At 40.3% G+C, this 20334-nt stretch overlaps 9 non-coding genes across 9 annotated transcripts; all 9 read left to right on the forward strand.

Moving 5' to 3' along the window:
- The first annotated feature begins 609 nt into the window (after positions 1–609).
- Positions 610–682, forward strand: TRNAR-ACG (transfer RNA arginine (anticodon ACG)). Its single transcript has one exon. It is a non-coding gene; the product is annotated as a tRNA-Arg (tRNA).
- A 2202-nt stretch (positions 683–2884) lies between these two features.
- On the forward strand, positions 2885–2957 carry TRNAR-ACG (transfer RNA arginine (anticodon ACG)). The gene has a single exon. It is a non-coding gene; the product is annotated as a tRNA-Arg (tRNA).
- Positions 2958–5747: 2790 nt separating this feature from the next.
- On the forward strand, positions 5748–5820 carry TRNAR-ACG (transfer RNA arginine (anticodon ACG)). Its single transcript has one exon. It is a non-coding gene; the product is annotated as a tRNA-Arg (tRNA).
- Positions 5821–6889: 1069 nt separating this feature from the next.
- Positions 6890–6962, forward strand: TRNAR-ACG (transfer RNA arginine (anticodon ACG)). Its single transcript has one exon. It is a non-coding gene; the product is annotated as a tRNA-Arg (tRNA).
- A 4475-nt stretch (positions 6963–11437) lies between these two features.
- On the forward strand, positions 11438–11510 carry TRNAR-ACG (transfer RNA arginine (anticodon ACG)). The gene has a single exon. It is a non-coding gene; the product is annotated as a tRNA-Arg (tRNA).
- A 1644-nt stretch (positions 11511–13154) lies between these two features.
- TRNAR-ACG (transfer RNA arginine (anticodon ACG)) lies at positions 13155–13227 on the forward strand. Its single transcript has one exon. It is a non-coding gene; the product is annotated as a tRNA-Arg (tRNA).
- Positions 13228–14296: 1069 nt separating this feature from the next.
- Positions 14297–14369, forward strand: TRNAR-ACG (transfer RNA arginine (anticodon ACG)). The gene has a single exon. It is a non-coding gene; the product is annotated as a tRNA-Arg (tRNA).
- Positions 14370–15442: 1073 nt separating this feature from the next.
- Positions 15443–15515, forward strand: TRNAR-ACG (transfer RNA arginine (anticodon ACG)). The gene has a single exon. It is a non-coding gene; the product is annotated as a tRNA-Arg (tRNA).
- A 1069-nt stretch (positions 15516–16584) lies between these two features.
- Positions 16585–16657, forward strand: TRNAR-ACG (transfer RNA arginine (anticodon ACG)). Its single transcript has one exon. It is a non-coding gene; the product is annotated as a tRNA-Arg (tRNA).
- Positions 16658–20334: the final 3677 nt, after the last annotated feature.

Here is a 20334-nt window from a genome sequence, read left to right on the forward strand (position 1 = left end):
TTTGTGGTGAAAGAGTCCATCAAATACTGCAACAGTTGGGCAAGTGGCGCAATGGATAACGCATCTGACTACGGATCAGAAGATTGTCGGTTCGACTCCTACCTGGCTCGGAAAAGTTGCCGTGATTGTATAGTGGTTAGTACTCTGCGTTGTGGCCGCAGCAACCCCGGTTCGAATCCAGGTCACGGCAAGTTACTTTTGTTTCTCTGTCACAACTTTTCAATGTTAGCAGAATTTTAGAAAGTAAGAATCTTTGTACTTGCTTGCAAGTTTTCGCTATAATGCTAGTTGCCAAAGTATCTATACATGTTTTGAAACTTCAGTTGTGAGAAAATCTCTTGAAAGACAGGTAACTTGACAGAAATTCCTGACATCAAGAAATTAGATTATTTGGACTCTGTCTGAGCATGTTCATCACAAACTTGAAAGATCTTTTAGAAATCTCAAAGAACCTTGAAATTGAGATATTTATGGGAAAGGAGCCCTGCAGCAACTGTTCATTCAGCTACCAAAATGTGACATATGCTGAAATAACCATAGAGCCCTGTAGCAAGGCTTCGATCAGCTCTCAATTTGTGGTGAAAGAGTCCAGCAAATACAACAACAGTTGGGCCAGTGGCGCAATGGATAACGCGTCTGACTACGGATCAGAAGATTGTAGGTTCGACTCCTACCTGGCTCGGAAAAGTTGCCGTGATCGTATAGTGGTTAGTACTCTGCATTGTGGCTGCAGCAACCTTGGTTCGAATCCAGGTCACAGGATGCTACTTTTGTTTCTCTGTCACAACTTTTCAATGTTAGCAGAATTTTAGAAAGTATGCTGAATCTTTGTACTTGCTTGCAATTTTTTGCTATAATGCTAGTTGCCAAAGTATCTATACATGTTTTGAAACTTCAGTTGTGAGAAAATCTCTTGAAAGACAGGGAACTTGACAGAAATTCCTGACATCAAGAAATTAGATTATTTGGACTCTGAGCATGTTCATCACAAACTTGAAAGATCTTTTGGAAATCACAAAGAACCTTAAAATTGAGATATTTATGGGAAAGGAGCCCTGCAGCAAAAGTTCCTTCAGCTACCAAAATGTGACATATGCTGAAATAACCATAGAGCCCTGTAGCAAGGCTTCGATCAGCTCTCAATTTGTGGTGAAAGAGTCCATCAAATACAGCAACAGTTGGGCCAGGGGCGCAATGGATAACGCGTCTGACTACGACTCAGAAGATTGTAGTTTCGACTCCTACCTGGCTCAGAAAAGTTGCCGTGATCGTATAGTGGTTAGTACTCTGCATTGTGGCCGCAGCAACCTTGGTTCGAATCCAGGTCACGGCATGTTACTTTTGTTTCTCTGTCACAACTTTTCAATGTTAGCAGAATTTTAGAAAGTATGCTGAATCTTTGTACTTGCTTGCAATTTTTCGCTATAATGCTAGTTGCCAAAGTATCTATACATGTTTTGAAACTTCAGTTGTGAGAAAATCTCTTGAAAGACAGGGAACTTGACAGAAATTCCTGACATCAAGAAATTAGATTATTTGGACTCTGTCTGAGCATGTTCATCACAAACTTGAAAGATCTTTTGGAAATCACAAAGAACCTTAAAATTGAGATATTTATTGGAAAGGAGCCCTGCAGCAACTGTTCGTTCAGCTACCAAAATGTGACATATGCAGAAATAACCATGGAGCCCTGTAGCAAGGCTTCGATCAGCTCTCAATTTGTGGTGAAAGAGTCCATCAAATACTGCAACAGTTGGGCAAGTGGCGCAATGGATAACGCATCTGACTACGGATCAGAAGATTGTCGGTTCGACTCCTACCTGGCTCGGAAAAGTTGCCGTGATCGTATAGTGGTTAGTACTCTGCGTTGTGGCCGCAGCAACCCCGGTTCGAATCTGGGTCACGGCATGTTACTTTTGTTTCTCTGTCACAACTTTTCAATGTTAGCAGAATTTTAGAAAGTATGCTGAATCTTTGTACTTGCTTGCAATTTTTCGCTATAATGCTAGTTGCCAAAGTATCTATACATGTTTTGAAACTTCAGTCGTGAGAAAATCTCTTGAAAGACAGGGAACTTGACAGAAATTCTCTGACATCAAGAAATTAGATTATTTGGACTCTGAGCATGTTCATCACAAACTTGAAAGATCTTTTGAAAATCACAAAGAACCTTAAAATTGAGATATTTATGGGAAAGGAGCCCTGCAGCAACTGTTCGTTCAGCTACCAAAATGTGACATATACTGAAATAAGCATAGAGCCCTGTAGCAAGGCTTCGATCAGCTCTCAATTTGTGGTGAAAGAGTCCATCAAATGCAACAACAGTTGGGCCAGTGCCTCAATAGATAACACATCTGACTACGGATCAGAAGATTTTAGGTTCAACTCCTACCTGGCTCGAAAAATTTGCCGTGAGCGTATAGTGGTTAATACTCTGCGTTGAGGCCGCAGCAAATCCGGGTCTAAGCCTGTTGCTTTTGTTTCTCTGTCACAACTTTTCAATGTTAGCAGAATTTTAGAAAGTAAAAATCTTTGTACTTGCTTGCAAGTTTTCGCTATAATGCTAGTTGCCAAAGTATCTATACATCTTTTGAAACTTCAGTTGTGAGAAAATCGCTTGAAAGACAGGGAACTTGACAGAAATTCCTGACATCAAGAAATTAAATTATGTGGACTCTGAGCATGTTCATCACAAACTTGAAATATCTTTTGGAAATCACAAAGAACCTTGAAATTGAGATATTTATGGGAAAGGAGTCCTGCAGCAACTGTTCGTTCAGCTACCCAAATGTGACATATGCTGAAATAACCATAGAGGCCTGTAGCAAGACTTAGATCAGCTCTTAAATTGTGGTAAAAGAGAGCATCAAATACAACAACAGTTGGGCCAGTGGCGCAATGGATAACGCATCTGGCTACGGATCAGAAGATTGTAGGTTCGACTCCTACCTGGCTCGGAAAAGTTGCCGTGATCGTATAGTGGTTAGTACTCTGCATTGTGGCCGCAGCAACCTTGGTTCGAATCCAGGTCACAGCATGTTACTTTTGTTTCTCTGTCACAACTTTTCAATGTTAGCAGAATTTTAGAAAGTATGCTGAATCTTTGTACTTGCTTGCAATTTTTCGCTATAATGCTAGTTGCCAAAGTATCTATACATATTTTGTAACTTCAGTTGTGAGAAAATCTCTTGAAAGACTGGGAACTTGACAGAAATTCCTGACATCAAGAAATTAGATTATTTGGACTCTGTCTGAGCATGTTCATCACAAACTTGAAAGATCTTTTGGAAATCACAAAGAACCTTAAAATTGAGATATTTATGGGAAAGGAGCCCTGCAGCAACTGTTCGTTCAGCTACCAAAATGTGACATATGCAGAAATAACCATAGAGCCCTGTAGCAAGGCTTCGATCAGCTCTCAATTTCTGGTGAAAGAGTCCACCAAATACAACAACAGTTTGGCCAGTGGTGCAATGTATAACACGTCTGACTACGGATCAGAAGATTTTAGGTTTGACTCCTACCTGGCTCGGAAAAATTGCCGTGATCGTATGGTGGTTAGTACTCTGCGTTGTGGCCACAGCAACCCCGGTTCGAATCTGGGTCACTGCATGTTACTTTTGTTTCTCTGTCACAACTTTTCAATGTTAGCAGAATTTTAGAAAGTATGCTGAATCTTTGTACTTGCTTGCAATTTTTCGCTATAATGCTAGTTGCCAAAGTATCTATACATGTTTTGAAACTTCAGTCGTGAGAAAATCTCTTGAAAGACAGGGAACTTGACAGAAATTCCTGACATCAAGAAATTAGATTATTTGGACTCTGAGCATGTTCATCACAAACTTGAAAGATCTTTTGGAAATCACAAAGAACCTTAAAATTGAGATATTTATGGGAAAGGAGCCCTGCAGCAACTGTTTGTTCAGCTACCAAAATGTGACATATGCTGAAATAAGCATAGAGCCCTGTAGCAAGGCCTCGATCAGCTCTCAATTTGTGGTGAAAGAGTCCATCAAATGCAACAACAGTTGGGCCAGTGGCGCAATGTATAACACGTCTGACTACGGATCAAAAGATTTTAGTTTTGACTCCTACCTGGCTCGGAAAAATTGCCGTGATCGTATGGTGGTTAGTACTCTGCGTTGTGGCCACAGCAACCCCGGTTCGTATCTGGGTCACTGCATGTTACTTTCGTTTCTCTGTCACAACTTTTCAATGTTAGCAGAATTTTAGAAAGTATGCTGAATCTTTGTACTTGCTTGCAATTTTTCGCTATAATGCTAGTTGCCAAAGTATCTATACATGTTTTGAAACTTCAGTCGTGAGAAAATCTCTTGAAAGACAGGGAACTTGACAGAAATTCCTGACATCAAGAAATTAGATTATTTGGACTCTGTCTGAGCATGTTCATCACAAACTTGAAAGATCTTTTGGAAATCACAAAGAACCTTAAAATTGAGATATTTATGGGAAAGGAGCCCTGCAGCAACTGTTCGTTCAGCTACCAAAATGTGACATATGCAGAAATAACCATAGAGCCCTGTAGCAAGGCTTCGATCAGCTCTCAATTTCTGGTGAAAGAGTCCACCAAATACAACAACAGTTTGGCCAGTGGTGCAATGTATAACACGTCTGACTACGGATCAGAAGATTTTAGGTTTGACTCCTACCTGGCTCGGAAAAATTGCCGTGATCGTATGGTGGTTAGTACTCTGCGTTGTGGCCACAGCAACCCCGGTTCGAATCTGGGTCACTGCATGTTACTTTTGTTTCTCTGTCACAACTTTTCAATGTTAGCAGAATTTTAGAAAGTATGCTGAATCTTTGTACTTGCTTGCAATTTTTCGCTATAATGCTAGTTGCCAAAGTATCTATACATGTTTTGAAACTTCAGTCGTGAGAAAATCTCTTGAAAGACAGGGAACTTGACAGAAATTCCTGACATCAAGAAATTAGATTATTTGGACTCTGAGCATGTTCATCACAAACTTGAAAGATCTTTTGGAAATCACAAAGAACCTTAAAATTGAGATATTTATGGGAAAGGAGCCCTGCAGCAACTGTTTGTTCAGCTACCAAAATGTGACATATGCTGAAATAAGCATAGAGCCCTGTAGCAAGGCCTCGATCAGCTCTCAATTTGTGGTGAAAGAGTCCATCAAATGCAACAACAGTTGGGCCAGTGGCGCAATGTATAACACGTCTGACTACGGATCAAAAGATTTTAGTTTTGACTCCTACCTGGCTCGGAAAAATTGCCGTGATCGTATGGTGGTTAGTACTCTGCGTTGTGGCCACAGCAACCCCGGTTCGTATCTGGGTCACTGCATGTTACTTTCGTTTCTCTGTCACAACTTTTCAATGTTAGCAGAATTTTAGAAAGTATGCTGAATCTTTGTACTTGCTTGCAATTTTTCGCTATAATGCTAGTTGCCAAAGTATCTATACATGTTTTGAAACTTCAGTCGTGAGAAAATCTCTTGAAAGACAGGGAACTTGACAGAAATTCCTGACATCAAGAAATTAGATTATTTGGACTCTGAGCATGTTCATCACAAACTTGAAAGATCTTTTGGAAATCACAAAGAACCTTAAAATTGAGATATTTATGGGAAAGGAGCCCTGCAGCAACAGTTCCTTCAGCTACCAAAATGTGACATATGCTGAAATAACCATAGAGCCCTGTAGCAAGGCTTCGATCAGCTCTCAATTTGTGGTGAAAGAGTCCATCAAATACAGCAACAGTTGGGCCAGGGGCGCAATGGATAACGCATCTGACTACGGATCAGAAGATTGTAGGTTCAACTCCTACCTGGCTCAGAAAAGTTGCCGTGATCGTATAGTGGTTAGTACTCTGCGTTGTGGCCGCAGCAACCCCGGTTCGAATCTGGGTCACTGCATGTTACTTTTGTTTCTCTGTCACAACTTTTCAATGTTAGCAGAATTTTAGAAAGTATGCTGAATCTTTGTACTTGCTTGCAATTTTTCGCTATAATGCTAGTTGCCAAAGTATCTATACATGTTTTGAAACTTCAGTCGTGAGAAAATCTCTTGAAAGACAGGGAACTTGACAGAAATTCCTGACATCAAGAAATTAGATTATTTGGACTCTGAGCATGTTCATCACAAACTTGAAAGATCTTTTGGAAATCACAAAGAACCTTAAAATTGAGATATTTATGGGAAAGGAGCCCTGCAGCAACTGTTCGTTCAGCTACCAAAATGTGACATATGCTGAAATAAGCATAGAGCCCTGTAGCAAGGCTTCGATCAGCTCTCAATTTGTGGTGAAAGAGTCCATCAAATGCAACAACAGTTGGGCCAGTGGCGCAATGTATAACACGTCTGACTACGGATCAGAAGATTTTAGGTTTGACTCCTACCTGGCTCGGAAAAATTGCCGTGATCATATGGTGGTTAATACTCTGCGTTGTGGCCACAGCAACCCCGGTTCGTATCTGGGTCACTGCATGTTACTTTTGTTTCTCTGTCACAACTTTTCAATGTTAGCAGAATTTTAGAAAGTATGCTGAATCTTTGTACTTGCTTGCAATTTTTCGCTATAATGCTAGTTGCCAAAGTATCTATACATGTTTTGAAACTTCAGTTGTGAGAAAATCTCTTGAAAGACAGGGAACTTGACAGAAATTCCTGACATCAAGAAATTAAATTATGTGGACTCTGAGCATGTTCATCACAAACTTGAAAGATCTTTTGGAAATCACAAAGAACCTTGAAATTGAGATATTTATGGGAAAGGAGCCCTGCAGCAAATGTTCGTTCAGCTACCAAAATGTGACATATGCTGAAATAACCATAGAGGCCTGTAGCAAGGCTTCGATCAGCTCTCAATTTGTGGTGAAAGAGTCCATCAAATACTGCAACAGTTGGGCAAGTGGCGCAATGGATAACGCGTCTGACTACGGATCAGAAGATTGTAGGTTCAACTCCTACCTGGCTCGGAAAAGTTGCCATGATCATATAGTGGTTAGTACTCTGCATTGTGGCCGCAGCAACCTTGGTTCAAATCCAGGTCACAGCATGTTACCTTTGTTTCTCTGTCACAACTTTTCAATGTTAGCAGAATTTTAGAAAGTATGCTGAATCTTTGTACTTGCTTGCAATTTTTCGCTATAATGCTAGTTGCCAAAGTATCTATACATATTTTGAAACTTCAGTTGTGAGAAAATCTCTTGAAAGACAGGGAACTTGACAGAAATTCCTGACATCAAGAAATTAGATTATTTGGACTCTGTCTGAGCATGTTCATCACAAACTTGAAAGATCTTTTGGAAATCACAAAGAACCTTAAAATTGAGATATTTATGGGAAAGGAGCCCTGCAGCAACTGTTCGTTCAGCTACCAAAATGTGACATATGCAGAAATAACCATGGAGCCCTGTAGCAAGGCTTCGATCAGCTCTCAATTTGTGGTGAAAGAGTCCACCAAATACAACAACAGTTTGGCCAGTGGCGCAATGTATAACACGTCTGACTATGGATCAGAAGATTTTAGGTTTGACTCCTACTTGGCTCGGAAAAATTGCCGTGATCGTATGGTGGTTAGTTCTCTGCGTTGTGGCCACAGCAACCCCGGTTCGAATCTGGGTCACTGCATGTTACTTTTGTTTCTCTGTCACAACTTTTCAATGTTAGCAGAATTTTAGAAAGTATGCTGAATCTTTGTACTTGCTTGCAATTTTTCGCTATAATGCTAGTTGCCAAAGTATCTATACATGTTTTGAAACTTCAGTCGTGAGAAAATCTCTTGAAAGACAGGGAACTTGACAGAAATTCCTGACATCAAGAAATTAGATTATTTGGACTCTGAGCATGTTCATCACAAACTTGAAAGATCTTTTGAAAATCACAAAGAACCTTAAAATTGAGATATTTATGGGAAAGGAGCCCTGCAGCAACTGTTCGTTCAGCTACCAAAATGTGACATATGCTGAAATAAGCATAGAGCCCTGTAGCAAGGCTTCGATCAGCTCTCAATTTGTGGTGAAAGAGTCCATCAAATGCAACAACAGTTGGGCCAGTTGCACAATGGATAACGCGTCTGACTACAGATCAGAAGATTGTAGGTTTGACTCATACCTGGCTCGGAAAAATTGCCGTGTTCGTATAGTGGTTAGTACTCTGCGTTGTGGCCGCAGCAACCCCGGTTCGAATCCAGGTCACGGCAAGTTACTTTTGTTTCTCTGTCACAACTTTTCAATGTTAGCAGAATTTTAGAAAGTAAGAATCTTTGTACTTGCTTGCAATTTTTCGCTATAATGCTAGTTGCCAAAGTTTCTATACATGTTTTGAAACTTCAGTTGTGAGAAAATCTCTTGAAAGACAGGGAACTTGACAGAAATTCCTGACATCAAGAAAGTAGATTATTTGGACTCTGTCTGAGCATGTTCATCTCAAACTTGAAAGATCTTTTGGAAATCACAAAGAACCTTGAAATTGAGATATTTATGGGAAAGGAACCCTGCAGCAACTGTTCGTTCAGCTACCAAAATGTGACATATGCTTAAATAAGCATAGAGCCCTGTAGCAAGGCTTCGATCAGCTCTCAATTTGTGGTGAAAGAGTCCATCAAATACTGCAACAGTTGGGCCAGTGGCGCAATGGATAACACATCTGACTACAGATCAGAAGATTGTCGGTTTGACTCCTACCTGGCTCGGAAAATTTACCGTGATCGTATAGTGGTTAGTTTTCTGCGTTGTGGCCGCAGCAACCTCGGTTCGAATCCGGGTCTAAGCATGTTGCTTTTGTTTCTCTGTCACAACTTTTCAATGTTAGCAGAATTTTAGAAAGTATGCTGAATCTTTGTACTTGCTTGCAAATTTTCGTTATAATGCTGGTTGCCAAAGTATCTATACATGTTTTGAAACTTCAGTTGTGAGAAAATCTCTTGAAAGACAGGGAACTTGACAGAAATTCCTGACATCAAGAAATTAGATTATTTAACTCTGTCTGAGCATGTTCATCACAAACATGAAAGATCTTTTGGAAATCACAAAGAACCTTGAAATTGAGATATTTATGGGAAAGGAGCCCTGCAGCAAATGTTCGTTCAGCTACCAAAATGTGACATATGCTGAAATAACCATAGAGCCCTGTAGCAAGGCTTCGATCAGCTCTCAATTTGTGGTGAAAGAGTCCATCAAATACTGCAACAGTTGGGCAAGTGGCGCAATGGATAACGCATCTGAATACGGATCAGAAGATTGTCGGTTCGACTCCTACCTGGCTCGGAAAAGTTGCCGTGATCGTATAGTGGTTAGTACTCTGCGTTGTGGCCGCAGCAACCCCGGTTCGAATCTGGGTCACGGCATGTTACTTTTGTTTCTCTGTCACAACTTTTCAATGTTAGCAGAATTTTAGAAAGTATGCTGAATCTTTGTACTTGCTTGCAATTTTTCGCTATAATGCTAGTTGCCAAAGTATCTATACATGTTTTGAAACTTCAGTCGTGAGAAAATCTCTTGAAAGACAGGGAACTTGACAGAAATTCTCTGACATCAAGAAATTAGATTATTTGGACTCTGAGCATGTTCATCACAAACTTGAAAGATCTTTTGAAAATCACAAAGAACCTTAAAATTGAGATATTTATGGGAAAGGAGCCCTGCAGCAACTGTTCGTTCAGCTACCAAAATGTGACATATACTGAAATAAGCATAGAGCCCTGTAGCAAGGCTTCGATCAGCTCTCAATTTGTGGTGAAAGAGTCCATCAAATGCAACAACAGTTGGGCCAGTGCCTCAATAGATAACACATCTGACTACGGATCAGAAGATTGTAGGTTCAACTCCTACCTGGCTCGAAAAAGTTGCCGTGAGCGTATAGTGGTTAATACTCTGCGTTGAGGCCGCAGCAAATCCGGGTCTATGCCTGTTGCTTTTGTTTCTCTGTCACAACTTTTCAATGTTAGCAGAATTTTAGAAAGTAAAAATCTTTGTACTTGCTTGCAAGTTTTCGCTATAATGCTAGTTGCCAAAGTATCTATACATCTTTTGAAACTTCAGTCGTGAGAAAATCTCTTGAAAGACAGGGAACTTGACAGAAATTCCTGACATCAAGAAATTAGATTATTTGGACTCTGAGCATGTTCATCACAAACTTGAAAGATCTTTTGGAAATCACAAAGAACCTTAAAATTGAGATATTTATGGGAAAGGAGCCCTGCAGCAACTGTTTGTTCAGCTACCAAAATGTGACATATGCTGAAATAAGCATAGAGCCCTGTAGCAAGGCCTCGATCAGCTCTCAATTTGTGGTGAAAGAGTCCATCAAATGCAACAACAGTTGGGCCAGTTGCACAATGGATAACGCGTCTGACTACTGATCAGAATATTGTAGGTTCAACTCCTACCTGGCTCGGAAAAGTTGCCGTGATCGTATAGTGGTTAGTACTCTGCGTTGTGGCCGCAGCAACCCCGGTTCGAATGCGGGTCACGGCATGTTACTTTTGTTTCTCTGTTATAACTTTCAATGTTAGCAGAATTTTAGAAAGTATGCTGAATCTTTGTACTTGCTTGCAATTTTTCGCTATAATGCTAGTTGCCAAAGTTTCTATACATGTTTTGAAACTTCAGTTGTGAGAAAATCTCTTGAAAGACAGGGAACTTGACAGAAATTCCTGACATCAAGAAATTAGATTATTTGGACTCTGAGCATGTTCATCACAAACTTGAAAGATCTTTTGAAAATCACAAAGAACCTTAAAATTGAGATATTTATGGGAAAGGAGCCCTGCAGCAACTGTTCGTTCAGCTACCAAAATGTGACATATACTGAAATAAGCATAGAGCCCTGTAGCAAGGCTTCGATCAGCTCTCAATTTGTGGTGAAAGAGTCCATCAAATGCAACAACAGTTGGGCCAGTGCCTCAATAGATAACACATCTGACTACGGATCAGAAGATTGTAGGTTCAACTCCTACCTGGCTCGAAAAAGTTGCCGTGAGCGTATAGTGGTTAATACTCTGCGTTGAGGCCGCAGCAAATCCGGGTCTAAGCCTGTTGCTTTTGTTTCTCTGTCACAACTTTTCAATGTTAGCAGAATTTTAGAAAGTAAAAATCTTTGTACTTGCTTGCAAGTTTTCGCTATAATGCTAGTTGCCAAAGTATCTATACATCTTTTGAAACTTCAGTCGTGAGAAAATCTCTTGAAAGACAGGGAACTTGACAGAAATTCCTGACATCAAGAAATTAGATTATTTGGACTCTGAGCATGTTCATCACAAACTTGAAAGATCTTTTGGAAATCACAAAGAACCTTAAAATTGAGATATTTATGGGAAAGGAGCCCTGCAGCAACTGTTCGTTCAGCTACCAAAATGTGACATATGCTGAAATAAGCATAGAGCCCTGTAGCAAGGCTTCGATCAGCTCTCAATTTGTGGTGAAAGAGTCCATCAAATACTGCAACAGTTGGGCCAGTGGCGCAATGGATAACGCATCTGACTACGGATCAGAAGATTGTCGGTTCGACTCCTACCTGGCTCGGAAAATTTACCGTGATCGTATAGTGGTTAGTTTTCTGCGTTGTGGCCGCAGCAACCTCGGTTCGAATCCGGGTCTAAGCATGTTGCTTTTGTTTCTCTGTCACAACTTTTCAATGTTAGCAGAATTTTAGAAAGTATGCTGAATCTTTGTACTTGCTTGCAAATTTTCGTTATAATGCTGGTTGCCAAAGTATCTATACATGTTTTGAAACTAAGGTCGTGAGAAAATCTCTTGAAAGACAGGGAACTTGACAGAAATTCCTGACATCAAGAAATTAGATTATTTGGACTCTGTCTGAGCATGTTCATCACAAACTTGAAAGATCTTTTGGAAATCACAAAGAACCTTAAAATTGAGATATTTATGGGAAAGGAGCCCTGCAGCAACTGTTCGTTCAGCTACCAAAATGTGACATATGCTGAAATAACCATAGAGCCCTGTAGCAAGGCTTCGATCAGCTCTCAATTTGTGGTGAAAGAGTCCACCAAATACAACAACAGTTTGGCCAGTGGCGCAATGTATAACACGTCTGACTACGAATCAGAAGATTTTAGGTTTGACTCCTACCTGGCTCGGAAAAATTGCCGTGATCGTATGGTGGTTAGTACTCTGCGTTGTGGCCACAGCAACCCCGGTTCGAATCTGGGTCACTGCATGTTACTTTTGTTTCTCTGTCACAACTTTTCAATGTTAGCAGAATTTTAGAAAGTATGCTGAATCTTTGTACTTGCTTGCAATTTTTCGCTATAATGCTAGTTGCCAAAGTATCTATACATGTTTTGAAACTTCAGTCGTGAGAAAATCTCTTGAAAGACAGGGAACTTGACAGAAATTCCTGACATCAAGAAATTAGATTATTTGGACTCTGAGCATGTTCATCACAAACTTGAAAGATCTTTTGGAAATCACAAAGAACCTTAAAATTGAGATATTTATGGGAAAGGAGCCCTGCAGCAACTGTTCGTTCAGCTACCAAAATGTGACATATGCTGAAATAAGCATAGAGCCCTGTAGCAAGGCCTCGATCAGCTCTCAATTTGTGGTGAAAGAGTCCATCAAATGCAACAACAGTTGGGCCAGTGGCGCAATGTATAACACGTCTGACTACGGATCAAAAGATTTTAGTTTAGACTCCTACCTGGCTCGGAAAAATTGCCGTGATCGTATGGTGGTTAGTACTCTGTGTTGTGGCCACAGCAACCCCGGTTCGTATCTGGGTCACTGCATGTTACTTTCGTTTCTCTGTCACAACTTTTCAATGTTAGCAGAATTTTAGAAAGTATGCTGAATCTTTGTACTTGCTTGCAATTTTTCGCTATAATGCTAGTTGCCAAAGTATCTATACATGTTTTGAAACTTCAGTCATGAGAAAATCTCTTGAAAGACAGGGAACTTGACAGAAATTCCTGACATCAAGAAATTAGATTATTTGGACTCTGAGCATGTTCATCACAAACTTGAAAGATCTTTTGGAAATCACAAAGAACCTTAAAATTGAGATATTTATGGGAAAGGAGCCCTGCAGCAACAGTTCCTTCAGCTACCAAAATGTGACATATGCTGAAATAACCATAGAGCCCTGTAGCAAGGCTTCGATCAGCTCTCAATTTGTGGTGAAAGAGTCCAGCAAATACAGCAACAGTTGGGCCAGGGGCGCAATGGATAACGCATCTGACTACGGATCAGAAGATTGTAGGTTCAACTCCTACCTGGCTCGGAAAAGTTGCCGTGATCGTATAGTGGTTAGTACTCTGCGTTGTGGCCGCAGCAACCCCGGTTCGAATCTGGGTCACTGCATGTTACTTTTGTTTCTCTGTCACAACTTTTCAATGTTAGCAGAATTTTAGAAAGTATGCTGAATCTTTGTACTTGCTTGCAATTTTTCGCTATAATGCTAGTTGCCAAAGTATCTATACATGTTTTGAAACTTCAGTCGTGAGAAAATCTCTTGAAAGACAGGGAACTTGAAAGAAATTCCTGACATCAAGAAATTAGATTATTTGGACTCTGAGCATGTTCATCACAAACTTGAAAGATCTTTTGGAAATCACAAAGAACCTTAAAATTGAGATATTTATGGGAAAGGAGCCCTGCAGCAACTGTTCGTTCAGCTACCAAAATGTGACATATGCTGAAATAAGCATAGAGCCCTGTAGCAAGGCTTCGATCAGCTCTCAATTTGTGGTGAAAGAGTCCATCAAATGCAACAACAGTTGGGCCAGTGGCGCAATGTATAACACGTCTGACTACGGATCAGAAGATTTTAGGTTTGACTCCTACCTGGCTCGGAAAAATTGCCGTGATCATATGGTGGTTAATACTCTGCGTTGTGGCCACAGCAACCCCGGTTCGTATCTGGGTCACTGCATGTTACTTTTGTTTCTCTGTCACAACTTTTCAATGTTAGCAGAATTTTAGAAAGTATGCTGAATCTTTGTACTTGCTTGCAATTTTTCGCTATAATGCTAGTTGCCAAAGTATCTATACATGTTTTGAAACTTCAGTTGTGAGAAAATCTCTTGAAAGACAGGGAACTTGACAGAAATTCCTGACATCAAGAAATTAAATTATGTGGACTCTGAGCATGTTCATCACAAACTTGAAAGATCTTTTGGAAATCACAAAGAACCTTGAAATTGAGATATTTATGGGAAAGGAGCCCTGCAGCAAATGTTCGTTCAGCTACCAAAATGTGACATATGCTGAAATAACCATAGAGCCCTGTAGCAAGGCTTCGATCAGCTCTCAATTTGTGGTGAAAGAGTCCATCAAATACTGCAACAGTTGGGCAAGTGGCGCAATGGATAACGCGTCTGACTACGGATCAGAAGATTGTAGGTTCGACTCCTACCTGGCTCGGAAAAGTTGCCATGATCGTATAGTGGTTAGTACTCTGCATTGTGGCCGCAGCAACCTTGGTTCAAATCCAGGTCACAGCATGTTACCTTTGTTTCTCTGTCACAACTTTTCAATGTTAGCAGAATTTTAGAAAGTATGCTGAATCTTTGTACTTGCTTGCAATTTTTCGCTATAATGCTAGTTGCCAAAGTATCTATACATATTTTGAAACTTCAGTTGTGAGAAAATCTCTTGAAAGACAGGGAACTTGACAGAAATTCCTGACATCAAGAAATTAGATTATTTGGACTCTGTCTGAGCATGTTCATCACAAACTTGAAAGATCTTTTGGAAATCACAAAGAACCTTAAAATTGAGATATTTATGGGAAAGGAGCCCTGCAGCAACTGTTCGTTCAGCTACCAAAATGTGACATATGCAGAAATAACCATGGAGCCCTGTAGCAAGGCTTCGATCAGCTCTCAATTTGTGGTGAAAGAGTCCACCAAATACAACAACAGTTTGGCCAGTGGCGCAATGTGTAACACGTCTGACTATGGATCAGAAGATTTTAGGTTTGACTCCTACTTGGCTCGGAAAAATTGCCGTGATCGTATGGTGGTTAGTTCTCTGCGTTGTGGCCACAGCAACCCCGGTTCGAATCTGGGTCACTGCATGTTACTTTTGTTTCTCTGTCACAACATTTCAATGTTAGCAGAATTTTAGAAAGTATGCTGAATCTTTGTACTTGCTTGCAATTTTTCGCTATAATGCTAGTTGCCAAAGTATCTATACATGTTTTGAAACTTCAGTCGTGAGAAAATCTCTTGAAAGACAGGGAACTTGACAGAAATTCCTGACATCAAGAAATTAGATTATTTGGACTCTGAGCATGTTCATCACAAACTTGAAAGATCTTTTGGAAATCACAAAGAACCTTAAAATTGAGATATTTATGGGAAAGGAGCCCTGCAGCAACAGTTCCTTCAGCTACCAAAATGTGACATATGCTGAAATAACCATAGAGCCCTGTAGCAAGGCTTCGATCAGCTCTCAATTTGTGGTGAAAGAGTCCAGCAAATACAGCAACAGTTGGGCCAGGGGCGCAATGGATAACGCATCTGACTACGGATCAGAAGATTGTAGGTTCAACTCCTACCTGGCTCGGAAAAGTTGCCGTGATCGTATAGTGGTTAGTACTCTGCGTTGTGGCCGCAGCAACCCCGGTTCGAATCTGGGTCACTGCATGTTACTTTTGTTTCTCTGTCACAACTTTTCAATGTTAGCAGAATTTTAGAAAGTATGCTGAATCTTTGTACTTGCTTGCAATTTTTCGCTATAATGCTAGTTGCCAAAGTATCTATACATGTTTTGAAACTTCAGTCGTGAGAAAATCTCTTGAAAGACAGGGAACTTGAAAGAAATTCCTGACATCAAGAAATTAGATTATTTGGACTCTGAGCATGTTCATCACAAACTTGAAAGATCTTTTGGAAATCACAAAGAACCTTAAAATTGAGATATTTATGGGAAAGGAGCCCTGCAGCAACTGTTCGTTCAGCTACCAAAATGTGACATATGCTGAAATAAGCATAGAGCCCTGTAGCAAGGCTTCGATCAGCTCTCAATTTGTGGTGAAAGAGTCCATCAAATGCAACAACAGTTGGGCCAGTGGCGCAATGTATAACACGTCTGACTACGGATCAGAAGATTTTAGGTTTGACTCCTACCTGGCTCGGAAAAATTGCCGTGATCATATGGTGGTTAATACTCTGCGTTGTGGCCACAGCAACCCCGGTTCGTATCTGGGTCACTGCATGTTACTTTTGTTTCTCTGTCACAACTTTTCAATGTTAGCAGAATTTTAGAAAGTATGCTGAATCTTTGTACTTGCTTGCAATTTTTCGCTATAATGCTAGTTGCCAAAGTATCTATACATGTTTTGAAACTTCAGTTGTGAGAAAATCTCTTGAAAGACAGGGAACTTGACAGAAATTCCTGACATCAAGAAATTAAATTATGTGGACTCTGAGCATGTTCATCACAAACTTGAAAGATCTTTTGGAAATCACAAAGAACCTTGAAATTGAGATATTTATGGGAAAGGAGCCCTGCAGCAAATGTTCGTTCAGCTACCAAAATGTGACATATGCTGAAATAACCATAGAGCCCTGTAGCAAGGCTTCGATCAGCTCTCAATTTGTGGTGAAAGAGTCCATCAAATACTGCAACAGTTGGGCAAGTGGCGCAATGGATAACGCGTCTGACTACGGATCAGAAGATTGTAGGTTCGACTCCTACCTGGCTCGGAAAAGTTGCCATGATCGTATAGTGGTTAGTACTCTGCATTGTGGCCGCAGCAACCTTGGTTCAAATCCAGGTCACAGCATGTTACCTTTGTTTCTCTGTCACAACTTTTCAATGTTAGCAGAATTTTAGAAAGTATGCTGAATCTTTGTACTTGCTTGCAATTTTTCGCTATAATGCTAGTTGCCAAAGTATCTATACATATTTTGAAACTTCAGTTGTGAGAAAATCTCTTGAAAGACAGGGAACTTGACAGAAATTCCTGACATCAAGAAATTAGATTATTTGGACTCTGTCTGAGCATGTTCATCACAAACTTGAAAGATCTTTTGGAAATCACAAAGAACCTTAAAATTGAGATATTTATGGGAAAGGAGCCCTGCAGCAACTGTTCGTTCAGCTACCAAAATGTGACATATGCAGAAATAACCATGGAGCCCTGTAGCAAGGCTTCGATCAGCTCTCAATTTGTGGTGAAAGAGTCCACCAAATACAACAACAGTTTGGCCAGTGGCGCAATGTGTAACACGTCTGACTATGGATCAGAAGATTTTAGGTTTGACTCCTACTTGGCTCGGAAAAATTGCCGTGATCGTATGGTGGTTAGTTCTCTGCGTTGTGGCCACAGCAACCCCGGTTCGAATCTGGGTCACTGCATGTTACTTTTGTTTCTCTGTCACAACATTTCAATGTTAGCAGAATTTTAGAAAGTATGCTGAATCTTTGTACTTGCTTGAAATTTTTCGCTATAATGCTAGTTGCCAAAGTATCTATACATGTTTTGAAACTTCAGTCGTGAGAAAATCTCTTGAAAGACAGGGAACTTGACAGAAATTCCTGACATCAAGAAATTAGATTATTTGGACTCTGAGCATGTTCATCACAAACTTGAAAGATCTTTTGAAAATCACAAAGAACCTTAAAATTGAGATATTTATGGGAAAGGAGCCCTGCAGCAACTGTTCGTTCAGCTACCAAAATGTGACATATGCTGAAATAAGCATAGAGCCCTGTAGCAAGGCTTCGATCAGCTCTCAATTTGTGGTGAAAGAGTCCATCAAATGCAACAACAGTTGGGCCAGTTGCACAATGGATAACGCGTCTGACTACAGATCAGAAGATTGTAGGTTTGACTCATACCTGGCTCGGAAAAATTGCCGTGTTCGTATAGTGGTTAGTACTCTGCGTTGTGGCCGCAGCAACCCCGGTTCAAATCCAGGTCACGGCAAGTTACTTTTGTTTCTCTGTCACAACTTTTCAATGTTAGCAGAATTTTAGAAAGTAAGAATCTTTGTACTTGCTTGCAATTTTTCGCTATAATGCTAGTTGCCAAAGTTTCTATACATGTTTTGAAACTTCAGTTGTGAGAAAATCTCTTGAAAGACAGGGAACTTGACAGAAATTCCTGACATCAAGAAAGTAGATTATTTGGACTCTGTCTGAGCATGTTCATCTCAAACTTGAAAGATCTTTTGGAAATCACAAAGAACCTTGAAATTGAGATATTTATGGGAAAGGAACCCTGCAGCAACTGTTCGTTCAGCTACCAAAATGTGACATATGCTTAAATAAGCATAGAGCCCTGTAGCAAGGCTTCGATCAGCTCTCAATTTGTGGTGAAAGAGTCCATCAAATACTGCAACAGTTGGGCCAGTGGCGCAATGGATAACACATCTGACTACAGATCAGAAGATTGTCGGTTTGACTCCTACCTGGCTCGGAAAATTTACCGTGATCGTATAGTGGTTAGTTTTCTGCGTTGTGGCCGCAGCAACCTCGGTTCGAATCCGGGTCTAAGCATGTTGCTTTTGTTTCTCTGTCACAACTTTTCAATGTTAGCAGAATTTTAGAAAGTATGCTGAATCTTTGTACTTGCTTGCAAATTTTCGTTATAATGCTGGTTGCCAAAGTATCTATACATGTTTTGAAACTTCAGTTGTGAGAAAATCTCTTGAAAGACAGGGAACTTGACAGAAATTCCTGACATCAAGAAATTAGATTATTTAACTCTGTCTGAGCATGTTCATCACAAACATGAAAGATCTTTTGGAAATCACAAAGAACCTTGAAATTGAGATATTTATGGGAAAGGAGCCCTGCAGCAAATGTTCGTTCAGCTACCAAAATGTGACATATGCTGAAATAACCATAGAGCCCTGTAGCAAGGCTTCGATCAGCTCTCAATTTGTGGTGAAAGAGTCCATCAAATACTGCAACAGTTGGGCAAGTGGCGCAATGGATAACGCATCTGACTACGGATCAGAAGATTGTCGGTTCGACTCCTACCTGGCTCGGAAAAGTTGCCGTGATCGTATAGTGGTTAGTACTCTGCGTTGTGGCCGCAGCAACCCCGGTTCGAATCTGGGTCAAGGCATGTTACTTTTGTTTCTCTGTCACAACTTTTCAATGTTAGCAGAATTTTAGAAAGTATGCTGAATCTTTGTACTTGCTTGCAATTTTTCGCTATAATGCTAGTTGCCAAAGTATCTATACATGTTTTGAAACTTCAGTCGTGAGAAAATCTCTTGAAAGACAGGGAACTTGACAGAAATTCTCTGACATCAAGAAATTAGATTATTTGGACTCTGAGCATGTTCATCACAAACTTGAAAGATCTTTTGAAAATCACAAAGAACCTTAAAATTGAGATATTTATGGGAAAGGAGCCCTGCAGCAACTGTTCGTTCAGCTACCAAAATGTGACATATACTGAAATAAGCATAGAGCCCTGTAGCAAGGCTTCGATCAGCTCTCAATTTGTGGTGAAAGAGTCCATCAAATGCAACAACAGTTGGGCCAGTGCCTCAATAGATAACACATCTGACTACGGATCAGAAGATTGTAGGTTCAACTCCTACCTGGCTCGAAAAAGTTGCCGTGAGCGTATAGTGGTTAATACTCTGCGTTGAGGCCGCAGCAAATCCGGGTCTAAGCCTGTTGCTTTTGTTTCTCTGTCACAACTTTTCAATGTTAGCAGAATTTTAGAAAGTAAAAATCTTTGTACTTGCTTGCAAGTTTTCGCTATAATGCTAGTTGCCAAAGTATCTATACATCTTTTGAAACTTCAGTCGTGAGAAAATCTCTTGAAAGACAGGGAACTTGACAGAAATTCCTGACATCAAGAAATTAGATTATTTGGACTCTGAGCATGTTCATCACAAACTTGAAAGATCTTTTGGAAATCACAAAGAACCTTAAAATTGAGATATTTATGGGAAAGGAGCCCTGCAGCAACTGTTCGTTCAGCTACCAAAATGTGACATATGCTGAAATAAGCATAGAGCCCTGTAGCAAGGCCTCGATCAGCTCTCAATTTGTGGTGAAAGAGTCCATCAAATGCAACAACAGTTGGGCCAGTTGCACAATGGATAACGAGTCTGACTACTGATCAGAATATTGTAGGTTCAACTCCTACCTGGCTCGGAAAAGTTGCCGTGATCGTATAGTGGTTAGTACTCTGCGTTGTGGCCGCAGCAACCCCGGTTCGAATGCGGGTCACGGCATGTTACTTTTGTTTCTCTGTTATAACTTTCAATGTTAGCAGAATTTTAGAAAGTATGCTGAATCTTTGTACTTGCTTGCAATTTTTCGCTATAATGCTAGTTGCCAAAGTTTCTATACATGTTTTGAAACTTCAGTTGTGAGAAAATCTCTTGAAAGACAGGGAACTTGACAGAAA

This window comes from Mixophyes fleayi (assembly GCF_038048845.1).
Source record: "Mixophyes fleayi isolate aMixFle1 chromosome 4 unlocalized genomic scaffold, aMixFle1.hap1 SUPER_4_unloc_1, whole genome shotgun sequence".
Taxonomy (NCBI): Eukaryota; Metazoa; Chordata; class Amphibia; order Anura; family Limnodynastidae; genus Mixophyes; species Mixophyes fleayi.